The 16,599-nt window shown below is 36.1% G+C and overlaps 1 non-coding gene across 1 annotated transcript; it reads left to right on the top strand.

Moving 5' to 3' along the window:
* Window positions 1–8,115: 8,115 nt before the first annotated feature.
* Window positions 8,116–8,220, top strand: LOC132427820 (U6 spliceosomal RNA). Its single transcript, XR_009520023.1, has one exon. It is a non-coding gene; the product is annotated as a U6 spliceosomal RNA (small nuclear RNA).
* Window positions 8,221–16,599: the final 8,379 nt, after the last annotated feature.

Consider the following 16,599-nt stretch of genomic DNA (forward strand, 5'->3'; position numbering starts at 1 on the left):
ATAGAGGGAACCTACCACAACATAATAAAGGCCCTATATGACCAACCCACAGCCAACATCGTTCTCAACGGTGAAAAACTGGAACCATTTCCACTAAGATCAGGAACAAGACAAGTTTGCCTACTCTCACCACTATTATTCAACATAGTGTCAGAAGTTTTAGCCCCAGCATTAGAGAAGAAAAAGAAATAAAAGGAATCCAAATGAGAAAAGAAGAAGTAAAACTGTCACTGTTTGCAGGTAACATGATACTATACATAGAGAATCCTAAAGATGCTACCAGAAAACTATTAGTGCTAATCAATGAATTTGGTAAAGTAGAATGATACAAAATTAATGCACAGAACTCTCTCTTGCATTCCTATACACTAATGATGAAAAATCTGAAAGAGAAATTAAGGAATCACTACCATTTACCATAGCAACAAAAAGAATAAAATACTTAGGAATAAACATACCTACGGAGACAAAAGACCTGTATGCAGAAAACTGTAAGACACTGATGAAAGAAATTAAAGATGATACAAACAGATGGAGAGATATACCATGTTCTTGGACTGGAAGAATCAACATTGTGAAAATGACTATACTACCCAAAGCAATCTACAGATTCAATGCAATCCCTACCAAACTACCAATGGCATTTTTCACAGAACTAGAACAAAAAAATTTCACAATTTGTATGGTAATACAAAAGACCCCGAATAGCCAAAGGAATCTTGAGAAAGAAAAATGGAGCTGGAGGAATCAGGCTCCCAGGCTACAGGCTATACTACAAAGCTACAGTAATCAAGACGGTATGGTACTGGCACAAAAACAAAACTACAGATCAGTGGCATAGGATAGAAAGCCCATAGACAAATCCACACACATATGGTCACCTTATATTTGATAAAGGACGCATGAATATACAATGGAGAAAAGACATCCTCTTCAATAAGTGGTGCTGGGAAAACTGGACAGCTACATGTAAAAGAATGAAATTTGAACACTCCCTAACTCCACACACAAAAATAAACTCAAAATGGATTAAAGACCTAAATGTAAGGCCAGACACTATAAAACTCTTAGAGGAAAACATAGGCAGAATACTCTATAATATAAATCACAGAAAGATCCTTTTTGACCCACCTCCTAGAGAAATGGAAATAAAAACAAAAATAAACAAATGGGGCCTAATGAAACTTAAAAGCTTTTGCACAGTAAAGGAAACCATAAACAAGATGAAAAGACAACCCTCAGAATGGGAGAAAATATTTGCAAATGAAGCAACTGACAAAGGATTAATCTCCAAAATTTACAAGCAGCTCATGCAGCTCAATATCAAAAAAACAAACAAGCCAATTCAAAAATGGGCAGAAGACCTAAATAGACGTTGCTCCAAAGAAGATATGCAGATTGCCAACAAACACATGAAAGTATGCTCAACATCATTAATCATTAGAGAAATGCAAATCAAAACTACAATGAGGTATCACCTCACACCAGTCAGAATGGCCATCATCAAAAAGTCTACAAACAATAAATGCCAGAGCGGGTGTGGAGAAAGGGGAACTCTCTTGCACTGCTTGGTGGGCATGTAAATTGATACAGCCACTATGGAGAACAGTATGGAGGTTCATTAAAAAACTAAAAACAGAACTACCATACAACCCAGCAGTCCCACTACTGAGTATATACACTGAGAAAACCATAATTCAAGAAGTGTCATATATCACAGTGTTCATTGCAGCTCTATTTACAATAGCCAGGACATGGAAGCAACTTGCCTAAGTGTCCACTGACAGAAGAATGGATAATGAAGATGTGGCACATATATACAATGGAGTATTACTCAGCCATTAAAAAAATGAAATTGAGTTATTTGTAGTGAGGTGGATGGACCTAGAGTCTGTCATACAGAGTGAAGTAATTCATCATGAGAAAAACAAATACCGTATGCTAACACATATATATGGAATCTAAAAAAAAAGAAAAAAATGGTTCTGAAGAACCTAGGGGCAGGACAGGAAAAAGACATAGAGAATGGACTTGAGGACACGGGTAGGAGAAGGGTAAGCTGGGATGAAGTGAGAGAGTGGCATGGACATACATACACTACCAAATGTAAAACTGATAGCTAGTAGGAAGCAGCCACATAGCACAGGGAGATCAGCTCGGTGTTTTGTGACCACGTAGAGGGGTGGGATAGGGAGGGTGTGAGGGAGACGCAAGAGGGAGGAAATATGGGGATATATGTATAGCTGATTCACTTTGTTATAAAGGTGAAACTAACACACCATTGCATAGCAATTATACTCCAATAAAGATGTAAAAAAAAAAAAAAAAGATACTCAAATATGCACAACAGGTTTTCCAGCACAGGTAGTGTAGTGTTTAAAACTCGAAAATAGCCAGACTGGATAGTTAGTGCTAAACACATGAGATAAAACACAAAAATCAGTTTTTGTGTTTACATTCATTGATTGCTCACTCTGTACCAAGCACTTCACTATTATAATCTCATTTAATATTCAAAGTAACTTCCATTAGTCCCATTAAACAGATGAGAAAACTGAAGCTTAAAATTAATTAGATAACTTGCTAAAAATCACAGCTAACATGTAGTAGAGACAGTTGAAAACATAGTTCTAACCATTGTACTACTACTTATTAGATCTTCAGGCTTCCTATTTCTTCATCCAGGGAGAATGTCGAGATGGAATTGAGTGGAACACCCCTTTAGAAAAACTATGGTGCCTCAACAACTCCAATTTGGAGACAGAAGCTATGTGATGGCCTCAAGCCCTCCTCCACCATTCTCATGGGTGGCAGTGGTAATTAGAATGAGGAAGAGAGAAAGGAACATTACAGATAATCAGTGGGGTGAAAAGCCTCAATAACAGGTCTGCAATCACAGCACAGGTTGATGTCTGAGAGAAAGGATGCAGTGGAAAGTGCTAGAAGACAGCCACTGGGAATCAGGTAGCTGTGAATGAGATGAGGTTCCTGGAGACAATATATGCAAATTCCTGAAAACAGATGACAGTATCTTGTTACTGTGAGATCTTTCTCAACCCTGTGACCATTAATTGCACCTGACAAGACATTCCTTTTATCCAAAAGAAAGAGCCAGAAAACTGGCAGTCTCCTAAATTTTCATGCCTATAACAACTTGCAGAAAATTTTCATGCCTATAACAACTTGCACAAAAATGAGGCCAAGTTTTTTTATACGAAATTTTATTATTTACACTTAGAAGCACAGAGAAAAAGAAGATATACACTGTATAAAGTCTTCAGGATTTTCTATATAAAGATTTTAGGATTTTCTATATAATACCAAAACAATTATAAATACATAATAATATCATTTAACATTTTCTTCAAAGACTTTTTTGGTATTTCTATGCTTACGGAGAATTGAATACCCAGCTACTGTTGATGGCTTATTAATTGCTCTCTCTTATATTTTTGAGAAATTTATAAAATGAGCAGAATACAACTGGAAGTATAAAATAATTTTAAACAAAACATTTTAGGCATTGACAAAAATAAATAGGTTGTTACATATGTAAGCAAAGAACGGAGGTGAGTTTCAGGCTATGCAAAATCAGTTCTATGTATAGTTTTTTTTTAAAGTAGCGTTTATTTACAATATGGTATTAGTTTTTGGCATACAGCATAGTGATTCAGTATTTTTACAGATTATACTCCATTCAAAGTTTTTATAAGGTAATGGCTATATTCCCTGTGCTATACAACATATCCTGTTGCTTCTGTATTTTATACATACTAGTTTTAATCTCTTAATCCCATACCCATATATTGCCCCCTCCTCCTTCCCCTCTCCCCACTGGTAACCACTAGTTTGTTTTCAAATTCTGTGAGTATATTTCCATTTTGCTATATACTTTTGGTTCTTATATTTTTTTAGATTCCACATGTAAGTGATATCATATAGTATTCGTCTGTATCTGACATTTCACTAAGCATAATAGGTCCATCCATACTTCTGCAAATGGCAATGTTCCATTCTTTTTCATGGCTGCGTAGTAACCCATTGCATATATAAATACCAATTCTTTATTGATTCATCTGTTGATGGATACTTGGGTTGCTTTCATATCTTGGCTATTGTAAATAATGCTGCTATGAATATTGGAGTGCATGAATCTTTTCAAATTAGTGTTTTCAATTTTTTTCGGATATATACTCAGGAGTGGAAATGCTGGATCATATGGTAGTTCTATTTTTAGTACTTTGAAGAACCTCCATACTCTTTCTCATAGTGGCTCCACCAATATACATTCCCACCAAGAGTTTACAAGGATTTCCTTTTCTCCACATCCTCACCACAATATATTTGTAGACTTTTCAATGACAACCTTTCTGAGAGGTGTGAGGTGATATCTCATTGTTGTTTTGATTTGCATTTCTCTAATAATTAGGGATGTTGAGCATCTTTTCATGTACCTGTTAGACAGCTGTATGTCTTATTTAGAAAAATGTCTACTCAGATCTCCTGCCCATTTATTGATTGGTTTGTTTGGTCTGCCCCTAGGTTCTTCATGACCATTTTTTTTTAATTTTTAATTTTTAAATTTTTTGCATTACACAGGCCTCTCACTGTTGTGGCCTCTCCTGTTGCGGAGCACAGGCTCCGGACGCACAGGCTCAGCGGCCATAGCTCACGGGCCTAGCCGCTCTGAGGCATGTGGGATCTTCCCGGACCAGGGCACGAACCCGTGTCCCCTGCATCGGCAGGCGGACTCTCAACCACTGCGCCACCAGGGAAGCCTTTTTTTTTTTTTAGATTCCATATATATGTGTTAGAATACGGTATTTGTTTTTCTCTTTCTGACTTACTTCACTCTGTATGACAGATTGTAGGTCCATCCACCTCACTACAAATAACTCAATTTCATTTCTTTTTATGGTTGAGTAATATTCCATTGTATAAGTAATTACTGATAGCCATGTACTTACTGCCATTTTCTTACTTGTTTTCTGACTGTTTTTGTAGTTCTGTAGTTCTTCTCTGTCCATTTCTCCTTCCTTTTGTTTCTTCCCCTGTGGTTTGGTTTGTTTTTCTTTAGTAGTATGCTTGTACTCCTTTCTTTTCTTTGTTTTTAATGTATGTATTATAGATTTCTGTGGTGACCATGGGATTAATGTATGTTGATCTATATCTATATCTACTTGTTTTAAACTGGTATTCATTTCAGTTCAAACACATTCTAAAATATCTACTTATTTTACTCCCCTCCCTCATATTTTGTGTTTTTGATGTTATATTTTACATATCCATGTTCAACAATTAACTGTTTAGTTTAGTGTACCTATAGTTGCTTTTACAATTTTTTGTTATTAATCTTCATAGTGGCTTAAGTGGTTGATCCTTAGTCCTTACTATATATTTGCCTTTCCTAATGGGATTTTCCTGTTTCTATAGATTCTTACTTCTTTTCCACTTAGCAAAGACCCTTCAACATTTCTTTGAGGGTGGATTTAGTATTGATGAACTCTTTTAGTTTTTGCTTATCTGAGAAGTTCTTTACCTCTCCTTCTATTCCAAATGATAATCTTTCTGGGTAGAGTATCCTAGGTTGCAGGTTTTTTCCTTTTAGCACTTTAAATATATCATGCCACTCCCTTCTGGCCTGCAGTGTTTCTATAGAAAAATCAGCTGATAGCCTTATGGGAGTTCCCTTGTAACTGACTGTTTTTCTCTTGCTGTCTTTAGAATCCTGGCTTTACCTTTACCTTTTGCCATTTTAATTATATGTCCTGGTGTGGGTCTGTTTGGGTTCATCTTGTTTGGGACCCTCTGTGCTTCCTGTACCTGGATATCTGTTTCCTTCTTCAGGTTTGGGAAGTTTTCAGCCATAATTTCCTCAAATACATCTTCAATCCCCTCTTTTCTCTCTTCTCCTTCTGGGGCCCCCATAACAGGAATGTTGGTATGCTGCAAGTTATCTTAGAGATCTCTTAAACTGTTTTCATTTTTTTATTTGTTTTTCTTTTTGCTGTTCTGATTGGGTGATTTCCATTATTTATCTTCCAGAGTATTTATGCATTCTTCTGTGTCACTTAGTCTGATATTCATTTCTGCCAGTGTGTTTTACTTCAGCTATTGAATTCTTCATTTCTGATTGAGTCTTTTTTATATTTTCTAGTTCGTTAATAAACTTTTCACTGTGTACCATTATTCTTTGCCCTAATTCAGACAACATTCTTATTATTATTGCTTTCAGTACTTTATCTCATAAATTGTTTATTTCTGTTTAATTGCTTTTTCAGGGGTTTTATCTTGCTCTTTCAATTGACAGTAGTTCCTGTGTAATCATTTTACTTAACTCTCTCTGCCTCTATGAATTTATGTGAAACAGTTACCTACTGTGTTCTTGAAGGGGTGTTATTATGTAGAAGTGTCCCTATACAGACTGCATGTGCCCAGTGCCTTTGGTGGCAGAGCTGAAACTGACATGGACACAAGTCATGTCTTTCCTCAAGGTGAGCTGGCAGCTATCACCTTGATGGAGGTAGGGCTGAAGATGGAAGGTCTAAGGCTAGAATGAGTGTGAGGTGGGGATTCCCCTCTGCCCAGTGGCCATCACAACCCTATGGGGGGAAGGTCTGATCTCAAGTTGCTGGAGTGGAAGCCCTGAGGGTCTGGCCTGAGCTGCTTCTGTTACCTTTAAGTATGTGTTTTCCCCTCTCTCTGCACCAAGACTTTTGCCCCAGAGTGGGGGAGTACTGAAGCAAGTGGGGCTTGTGAGCGCTCTGGGCTCATGTCAGCTGCAGATATAAGTCTTAGCTGTCTCTGATGTGCTGCCTATGTAGGCACCCCCAGTTGATTCCCTTGTTCCATTCATACACAGTCTCGGGTTCAAGTCTCCTTTGTCCCCCACAGACGATCACTGCCCCCGGTCTCTGGCGCCACTACCCTGCTGGGCAGGCGGGACCCAAGTGGACTCTCAGCGTGTAACGGGGTGTAAGCTGTGGTGGAGCAGCCAGCATAAGAAATCTGATGCTCTGCTTGAGTAAGTGCCAATGGTGGCTGCTGCCAATCCACCCAGGCTCCTCCCCAGGACCATGTTGCCTCTTAGTTCCTCGGTCACGGCCACCCCGGTTCCAGGGCTGTGCTGTGATGTGGAGCGAGCAGGGCTGGAGTGTTTGTTCAGGTCATGCTGAGGCACACAGAGAGGTGGTCCCGTGAAACTGGCAGCTGCTAGAACAGATCTCTCTCCACCCTGACTTGGAGGCAAATCAGCATGTGCCTGTTTTTCATGATCAGATTCCAGACTTCACACAGCCCTCCTGTTAGTCCTCCAACCGGTCAAGTCTTCCCCCATATAAGACCCCAGGACAGGGGCACCCAATCTGTGGCTGTCACTGCTCACTCCTAAAAGGGGGACGTCTGCCTGTGAATCTTCCTTTTTCCTCCCCTTCTCCTCCCAGATGCACAGGTGCCAAATTGATCACTTTTCTTCCCTTCCTACCAGATTACGTGTGCATATTTCTTAAAGCCCTGGTTGTACAGGAGTCCTTCTACCAATTTCAAGCTAGTCAAAATTGTTCCACGTGTAGATTATTTCTGATGTGTCTGCTGGGGGAGACATGCTCCATATCCTCTTACTCTGCCATCTTCAATCTCTCCCTATTTACAGTTTTTCTAACAATTCTTTTTAAATGATATATTTTGGAGAAATTGATAACACTAGAAATATTAAAGGGATACATATCCTGAGTACTAGAATAATAGCCTTCTATTTACTACTTCAAACTATACACCTAAAATATCAGTTGATTTATGCTCTTAATGATTCTGACTTAGATATGATTAAAGAGGTTGGAAGCTACGGTTTTGATGAAAATTATTGCTTTCCTAAAATGGTAAGTCAAAAGTTAATTCCTAATTGCCTCTTAAGAAAGACCTTTCATTATTCTTCTGAGTATTATTAATGGCTTCTAAAATCCTACACTCTTACAGTGATTATAATCATGAACCCTGGAGCCATACTGCATCAGTTTAAAGCTCTGTGCCTCCACTCAAGACCTGAGCTGATGTCACTCTACAATCAAGAAAACTTGGGAAAGTTACTTCAGTTCCTTATACATAAAATGTAGATAAGTGCTCGCTTCAGCAGTACATATAGTAAAAATTGGAATGATATAGAGATAAACATGGCCCCTGAACAAGAATGACACACAAATTTGTGAAGCATTCCATATTTTTCTAGAAGGAATCAACAGCAGAATAACTAAGGCAGAAGAACAGATAAGTGACCTGGAAGATAAAATAGTGGAAATAACTGCCACAGAGCAGAATAAAGAAAAAACAATGAAAAGAATTAAGGACACACTCAGAGACTTCTGGGAAAACATTAAACACACCAACATTCTAATTATAGGGGTCCCAGAAGAAGAGAAAAATAAAGGCACTGAGAAAATATTTGAAGAGATTATAGTTGAAAACTTCCCTAACATGGGAAAGAAAACAGTCAGTCAAGTCCAGGAAGCACAGAGAGTCCCATACAGGATAAATCCAAGGAGAAACATGCCAAGATACATATTAGTCAAACTATCAAAAATTAAATACAAAGAAAAAATATTAAAAGCAGCAAGGAAAAAACAACAAATAACATACAAGGGAATACCCATAAGGTTAATTGCTAATCTTTCAGCAGAAACTCTAAAAGCTGGAAGGGAGTGGCAGGACATATTTAAAGTGATGAAAGGGGAAAAACTACAACCAAGATTACTCTACCCAGCAAGGATGTTATACAGATTCGATGGAGAAAATAAAACCTTTACAAACAAGCAAAAGCTAAGAGAATTCAGCACCACCAAACCAGCTTTACAACAATCGCTAAAGGAACTTCTCAAGGCAGGAAACACAAGAGAAGAGAAAGACCTACAATAACAAACCCAAAACAATTAAGAAAACGGTAATAGGAACATACATATCGATAACTAACTTAAATGTAAATGGATTAAATGCTCCAACCAAAAGACAAAGACTGGCTGAATGGATACAAAAGCAATATCTGTATATATGCTGTCTACAAGAGACCCACTTCAGACCTAGGGACACATAGAGACTGAAAGTAAGGGGATGGAAAAAGGTATTCCATGTAAATGGAAATTGAAAGAAAGCTGGAGTATCAATTCTCATATCAGACAAAATAGACCTTAAAATAAAGACGATTACAAGAGACAAAGAAGGACACTACATATGATCAAGGGATCAAACCAAGAAGAAGATATAACAATTGTAAATATTTATGCACCCAACATAGGAGCACCTCAATACATAAGGCAAATACTAACAGCCATAAAAGGGGAAATCGACAGTAACACAATCATAGTAGGGGACTTTAACAACCCAATTTAACCAATGGATAGATCATCCAAAATGAAAATAAATAAGGAAACACAAGCTTTAAATGACACATTAAACAAGATGGACTTAATTGATATTTCTAGGACATTCTATCCAAAAACAACAGAATATACTTTCTCCTCAAATGCTCATGGAACATTCTCCAGAGTGTTCTCCATTTGTGACCCCATATCTTGGGTCACAAATCAAACCTTGGTAAATTTAAGAAAATTGAAATCGTATCAAGTATCTTTTCTGACCACAAAACTATGAGACTAGATAACAATGACAGGAAAAAAAAACCTAAAATATACAAACACATGGAAGCTAAACAATATACTACTAAATAACCAAGAGATCACTGAAGAAATCAAAGAGGAAATCAAAAACAAATGACAATGAAAACACGATGACCCAAAACCTATGGGATGCAGCGAAAACAGTTCCAAGAGGGAAGGTTATAGCAATACAAACCTACATTAAGAAACAAGAAAAAGCTCAAATAAACAACCCAAACTTCCAGCCAAAGCAATTAAAGAAAGAAGAACAAAAAACCCCAAAGTTAGCAGAAGGAAAGTAATCATAAATATCAGATCAGAAATAAATGAAAAAGAAATGAAGGAAACAATAGCAAAGATCAATAAAATTAAAATCCGGTTCTTCGAGAAGATAAACAAAACTGATAAACCATTAGACCATAAACTCATCAAGAAAAAAAGGGAAAAGACTCAAATCAACACAATTAGAAATGAAAAAGGAGAAGTAACAACTGACACTGCCGAAATACAAAAGATCATGAGAGATTAATACGAGCAACTATATGACAATAAAATGGACAACCTGGAAGAAATGGACAAATTCTCAGAAAAGTAAAACCTTCTGACAGAACAAGGAAGAAAGAAAAAATATAAACAGACCAATCATAAGCACTGTAATTGAGACTGTGATTAAAAATCTTCCAACAAACAAAGGCCCAGGACCACATGGCTTCACAGAGAATTCTATCTAACATTTAGAGAAGAGCTAACACCTATCCTTCTCAAACACTTCAAAATACACTAGAGGGAGGAACACTCCCAAACTCATTCTATGTAGCCACCATCACCCTGATACCAAAACTAGACAAAGATGTCACAAAAAAGAAAACTACAGGCCAATATCACTGATGAACATAGATCACAAAATACTAGCAAACAGAATTCAACAGCACATAAAAAGAATCATACACCATGATCATGTGGGGTTTATCACAGGAATGCAACGATTCCCCAATATAAGCAAATCAATCAATGTGAAACACCATATTAACAAATTGAAGGATTAAAAACCATATAATCTCAACAGATGCAGAAAAAGCTTTCAACAAAATTCAACACCCATTGATGATAAATAGAAAGTAGGCACAGAGGGAACCTACCTCAACATAATAAGGCCACATATGACAAACCCACAGCTAATATCGTTCTCAATGGTGTAAAACTGAAAGCATTTCCACTAAGATCAGGAACGAGACAAGGTTGCCCACTCTCACCACTATTACTCAACATTGTTTTGGAAGTTTTCGGCACAGCAATCAGAGAAGAAAAAGAAATAAAAGGAATTCAAATTGGAAAAGAAGAAGTAAAACTATCACTGTTTGCAGATGACATGATACTATACATACAGAATCCTAAAGAGACTACCAGAAAACTACTAGAGCTAATCAATGAATTTGGTAAAGTAGCAGGATACAAAATTAATGCACAGAAATGTCTTGAATTCTTATACACTAATGATGAAAAATCTGAAAGAGAAATTAAGGAAACACTCACATTTACCACTGCAACAAAAAGTATAAAATCCCTAGGAATAAACCTACCTAGGAGAGAAAAGACCTGTATGCAGAAAACTGTAAGACACTGATGAAAGAAATTAAGATCATAAAAACAGATGGAGAGATACAGCATGTTCTTGATTGGAAGAATCAACATTGTGAAAATGACTATACTACCCAAAGCAATCTACAAATTCAGTGAATTCCCTATCAAGCTACCAATGCATTTTTCACAGAACTAGAACAAAAATTTCACAATTTGTATGGTAACACAAAACACCTCGAACAGCCAAAGCAATCTTGAGAAAGAAAAACGGAGCTGGAGGAATCAGGCTCCCTGACTTCAGACTATACTACAAAGCTACAGTAATCAAGACAATATGGTACTGGCACAAAAACAGAAATATAGATCAATGGAACAGGATAGAAAGCCCAGAGATAAACCCATGCACATAGTATCACCTTATCTTTGATAAAGTAGGCAAGAGAATACAATGGAGAAAAGACAGCCTCTTCAATAAGTGGTACTTGGAAAACTGGACATCTACATGTAAAAGAATGAAATTAGAAGACTCCCTAACACAATATACAAAAATAAACTCAAAATGGATTAAAGACCTAAATGTAAGGGCAGACACTATAAAACTCTTAGAGGAAAACATAGGCAGAACACTCTGTGACATAAATCAAAGCAAGATCCTTTTTGACTCACCTCTTAGAGAAATGGAAATAAAAACAAAAATAAACAAATGGGACATAATGAAACTTAAAAGCTTTTGCACAGCAAAGAAAACCATAAACAAGAGGAAAGGACAGCCCTCAGAATGGGAGAAAATATTTGCAAATGAAGCAACTGGATTAAACTCTAAAATTTATAAGCAATTCACGCAGCTCAGTATCAAAAAAACAAGCAACCCAATCCAAAAATGGGCAGAAGACCTAAATAGACATTTCTCCAAATATGATATACAGATTGCCAACAAACACAGGAAAGGATGCTCCACATCACTAATCATTAGAGAAATGCAAATCAAAACTCCAGTGAGGTATCACCTCACACCAGTCAGAATGGCCATCATCAAAAAATCTACAAACAATAAATGCTGGAGAGGGTGTGGCGAAAAGGGAACCCTCTTGTACTGTTAGTGGGAATGTAAATTGATACAGCCACTATGGAGAACAGTATGGAGGTTCCTTTAAAAACTAAAAATAGAACTACCATACAACCCAGCAATCCCACTACTGGTCATATATCCTGAGAAAACCATAATTCAAAAAGAGTCATGTACCACAATGTTCATTGCAGCTCTATTTACAATAGCCAGGACATGGAAGCAACCTAAGTGTCCATCATCAGATGAATGGATAAAGAAGATGTGGCACATATATACAATGGAATATTACTCAGCCATAAAAAGAAACGAAATTGAGTTGTTTTTGGTGAGGTGGATGGACCTTGAGTTTGTCATACAGAGTGAAGTAAGTCAGAAAGAGAAAAACAAATACCATACACTAACACATGTACATGGAATCTAAAAAAAAAAAAAAGGCTCTGAAGAACCTAGAGGCAGGACAGGAATAAAGACACAGACGTAGAGAATGAACTTGAGGACATGGGGAGGGGGAAGGGTAAGCTGGGATGAAGTGAGAGAGTGGCGTGTATATATATATATACACTACCAAATGTATAATAGCTAGTAGGAAGCAGCCGCATAGCACCGGGAGATCAGCTCCGTGCTTTGTGTCCACCTCGAGGGTGGGATAGGGAGGGTGGGAGAGAGATGCAAGGGGGAAGAGATATGGGGATATATGTTTATGTATAGCTGATTCACTTTGTTATGCAGCAGAAACTAACACACCATTGTAAAGCAATTATACTCCAATAAAGATGTTTAAAAAAATGTAGATAATAATATAAACGACCACATTAGGTTGGATGAGGACTACATGAGTTAATAATTTAAAAGTGTCAAGAGCATAAGCCTTGACATATCTTCATAAAGGCTAAATTTGTCTTCTGATTTTTTGATGTATATAATAGAACAGAATATTACGTTAACCCATTTTTGTAATATATATAAACCGATATTGACAGCAAATGGCCACATGGGATATTTTTCGGATGATGGTGATGATATGTTCAAAAACTAGATTATTGTGATGGCTGTCCAACTCAGTAAATTTACTAAAAGCATTGGATTATACACTTAAGATACATCAGTTCTTTCTATCATATAAAATTATTCTTCAATGAAACTATTTAAATATAAATATACAGGAAATTAAGTAAAGGATATATATATACATATAACATATGTACATATATACAGATAACATATATACATAAATATATATACATATATAAACACAGAAAAAAAGTTTCATTTTTAAGCTAAAATCAACATTAGAAACAAATCAATATTAAATTTATAATTAAAGGTATCATTCAGAGTAGTTATTTCCCATACATTTTCTGAGTATCTATTACGTGCTCAGTATTGGGGGATATCAAGGTAAACAAGATACCTTTCACCGCCTTTGAGGAGCTCTTAGTGTAAGGCAGGGGAAGGTAAACTAAGATCACAGGACTAATTCAACCTGTTTTTGTACTAAGAGCTAAAAATAATTTTACAATTTTAAATAGTAGAAAAAAATTAAAGAATAATATTTGTGACAAATGGAAGTTAGATGAAATTTAAATTTAAGTGTCGATAAATGAAGCTGTATTGGAAGACGGCCACACTCTTCATTTATGCTTTTTATATGGCTGCTTTCAAGCTACAGTGGTAGAGTTTGGTAGTTACAACAGTGATTAAACATCCAACATACCCTAAAATATTTACTTGTCTTGTCCTGTAAAGAAAATGTCTGTCAACCCTTCGTCTAAAATGAGAATATAGAGAAAAATAACTTTTGGCCAATCTTAAAGCCCCCAATCTTTGCTATAGAGAAGCTTTCTGAAATCTATTAGTCTGAGTTTTTTCCTGGTACACCAAATGCAACTGTTTTACAAGTTTAACACTGCAGTGCCTCAACCACCGTGACTATCTGAGATTCCATTATCTTAAATTTGAATAGTATATTCTTGGTACTGAAAAGGCCTGTAACTATGAAAACTATTCAGAAAAATACCCCAATACTACGATGATTATAATTTATATCTTGGACTGTTCCAACAATTTATCTTTAAAATTAAATCCTTGATTTTTTGTTCTTAAAAAAACCTAGAAGAGAGACGTTCAAGTTACTCTTAATCAACTGATGCACGTACCCTTACTTTGTAGAACCAAAGATGCATGCAATAAATATGGGGGAAAAACTGGCAGTCTTAAAGAAGAATCCTATTTGATAAATCTACACAAATTAATCAATATGTAAACTGAATGCAGTCAATCAACAAAGGGGTAACAGATTAAGTACTATCAAATCATATATTGATATTCTTATCTGTTGATAGAAGGTGGGAGCTCATACTTAAAATATATGCACCTTTAAATAAAAATATATTTTATTTAAAATGCACCAAATTCATAATGACTAACTCTTCGAAAGTAACTTAGTGACATTAATTTCGATGCATCCTTCCTCTGGCTCCTTTTTTCAATTCATTTATTCATTTAATATCAAAATTTTATTTTGTTGTATTGAATAATATAGAATGCATCTCATCATCAATATTCCAGAAAACCTCATGGAAAGCCTGGGAAGGCATAACAAGGAAGGCATTTCCATAGATTTACAATTAGAAGTGTAAGTGAGGGCCACATGTATCAGATTTTATCATTTTGTGTATTTGTTTTCCATTAAACACATATGCACTTAAACATGCTCTCGATTTTTTTATCACTTTCAACCTGCATTGTGATACTCATAAAAATTCATGATTTGAAATGTTTCTTCTGATTAGCACAAGATACCTGGAACTGTATCTTCATTTTTGGAAAATGTGTTCTTAATTTAAAACAGTATTCATAAATCGTGACTTAAGATTGCTTAATTCTGAAAAGGCAATTTCAGAAGTCAGGCTATTCATTCCTTATATTCAACTTTAATGGTATTAGTAAAAAACAAAATAAAATCAAAAGAATGCAGGCACATTCTGAATTGGATTGCTCAAAAGGATTTGTCAAACAACTGTAATTGTCCTCTTAGATAGAATAATAAATGATACCTCAGATTTACCTGCCAGAATATTTAATTTTATAAACGCTCCTTTTCCATTCTTACATGAAGAAAGTTCTAATTTGCCAAAATATATCCAAGACAGACACTGAGGGATATACTGGGGTGAGAGGAGTACCCCTTTGGAATAATGTCATAACTACATTAGAAACTTTTAAGATCCCTGCTCAAATTTCCCCCTATACCCCTCCTTTTATTTGGAATTCTGTCTCTTTAAAGGCTTAAATCCACAAAAAGATTCATCCTATTCACACCCTTGTTTCTATTCCTTTATTTCCAATGCAATTAAATATCAGCCACATTGGCAAAATGACCTCTTAATTAAGAAGAATTAGCAAAGAAGTAAATTTAAAGTCCTGATGTTTCAAGTGGGACAAGGGGCACCTGAGTTGTAGCCTTGGAAGAGACAGGGACATAAACAGCAATGAGGAGGATTCCCAGAAAAAAAAAAGGGAACAAGTAAGGCATTACAATGTCAGTCAAGAAGACAACCTCTCATATGAAAGTCTGATTGAGGCAGTGGTAGTAATAACTGTCCTCCATGTCACATCAACTTTAAACAGTATTTCTTAAAAGAGACTGTGTGCCTTGGAGGCACTAGATAAGGTACATTCTGATCTCAAAACAACATTATAATGAGGTTGTTATTATTTTTGTCCCCATTATACAAATGATAAAACTGAGGCCCAGAAATATTCAGAAATTTGCCCTGGTGGTCACACCATGTAATGAGCAGAGCTGGGATTCTACTGCCTAGCAGAGTAGTTAAGAGTATTGACTCTGCATTGGTTTCAATCTTGACTCAGCCAGTACTGTGTAATCTTTGACAGGTTACTTAATCTTTCTGTGCCTTGGTTTCCTTAGGAGCAGAATGAAAATAATAGTAGGTAATATATGTAAAGTGTTCAAAATATTGCCTGGTACTTAGGGTTTGATTACTTTTTTTAATTTCAATTTCCAATTTTTAATATATCAAATATTGTTTACATTCAACAATTGCTTATATCATGCTATATCTGACAAGTTACTGGTAATAACTGGAGGAATGTAAGATTGTTGAAAGCTGGGATCTTCTCTGTCTTATTTATGGCTGAAACTCTAAGGCCTAAAAACAATTCTTACATATAATAAGTGTCAAATAAATAGTTGTTGAAGGAAGGGAAGAAGTAAGCGATGGCAGTAGCAATTCAGTAACTTTTTTTTAAAAAAGAGAGGGAAGGAAGCAAATATGAAACTAT

This window comes from Delphinus delphis, chromosome 6 (assembly GCF_949987515.2).
Source record: "Delphinus delphis chromosome 6, mDelDel1.2, whole genome shotgun sequence".
Lineage (NCBI taxonomy): Eukaryota > Metazoa > Chordata > Mammalia > Artiodactyla > Delphinidae > Delphinus > Delphinus delphis.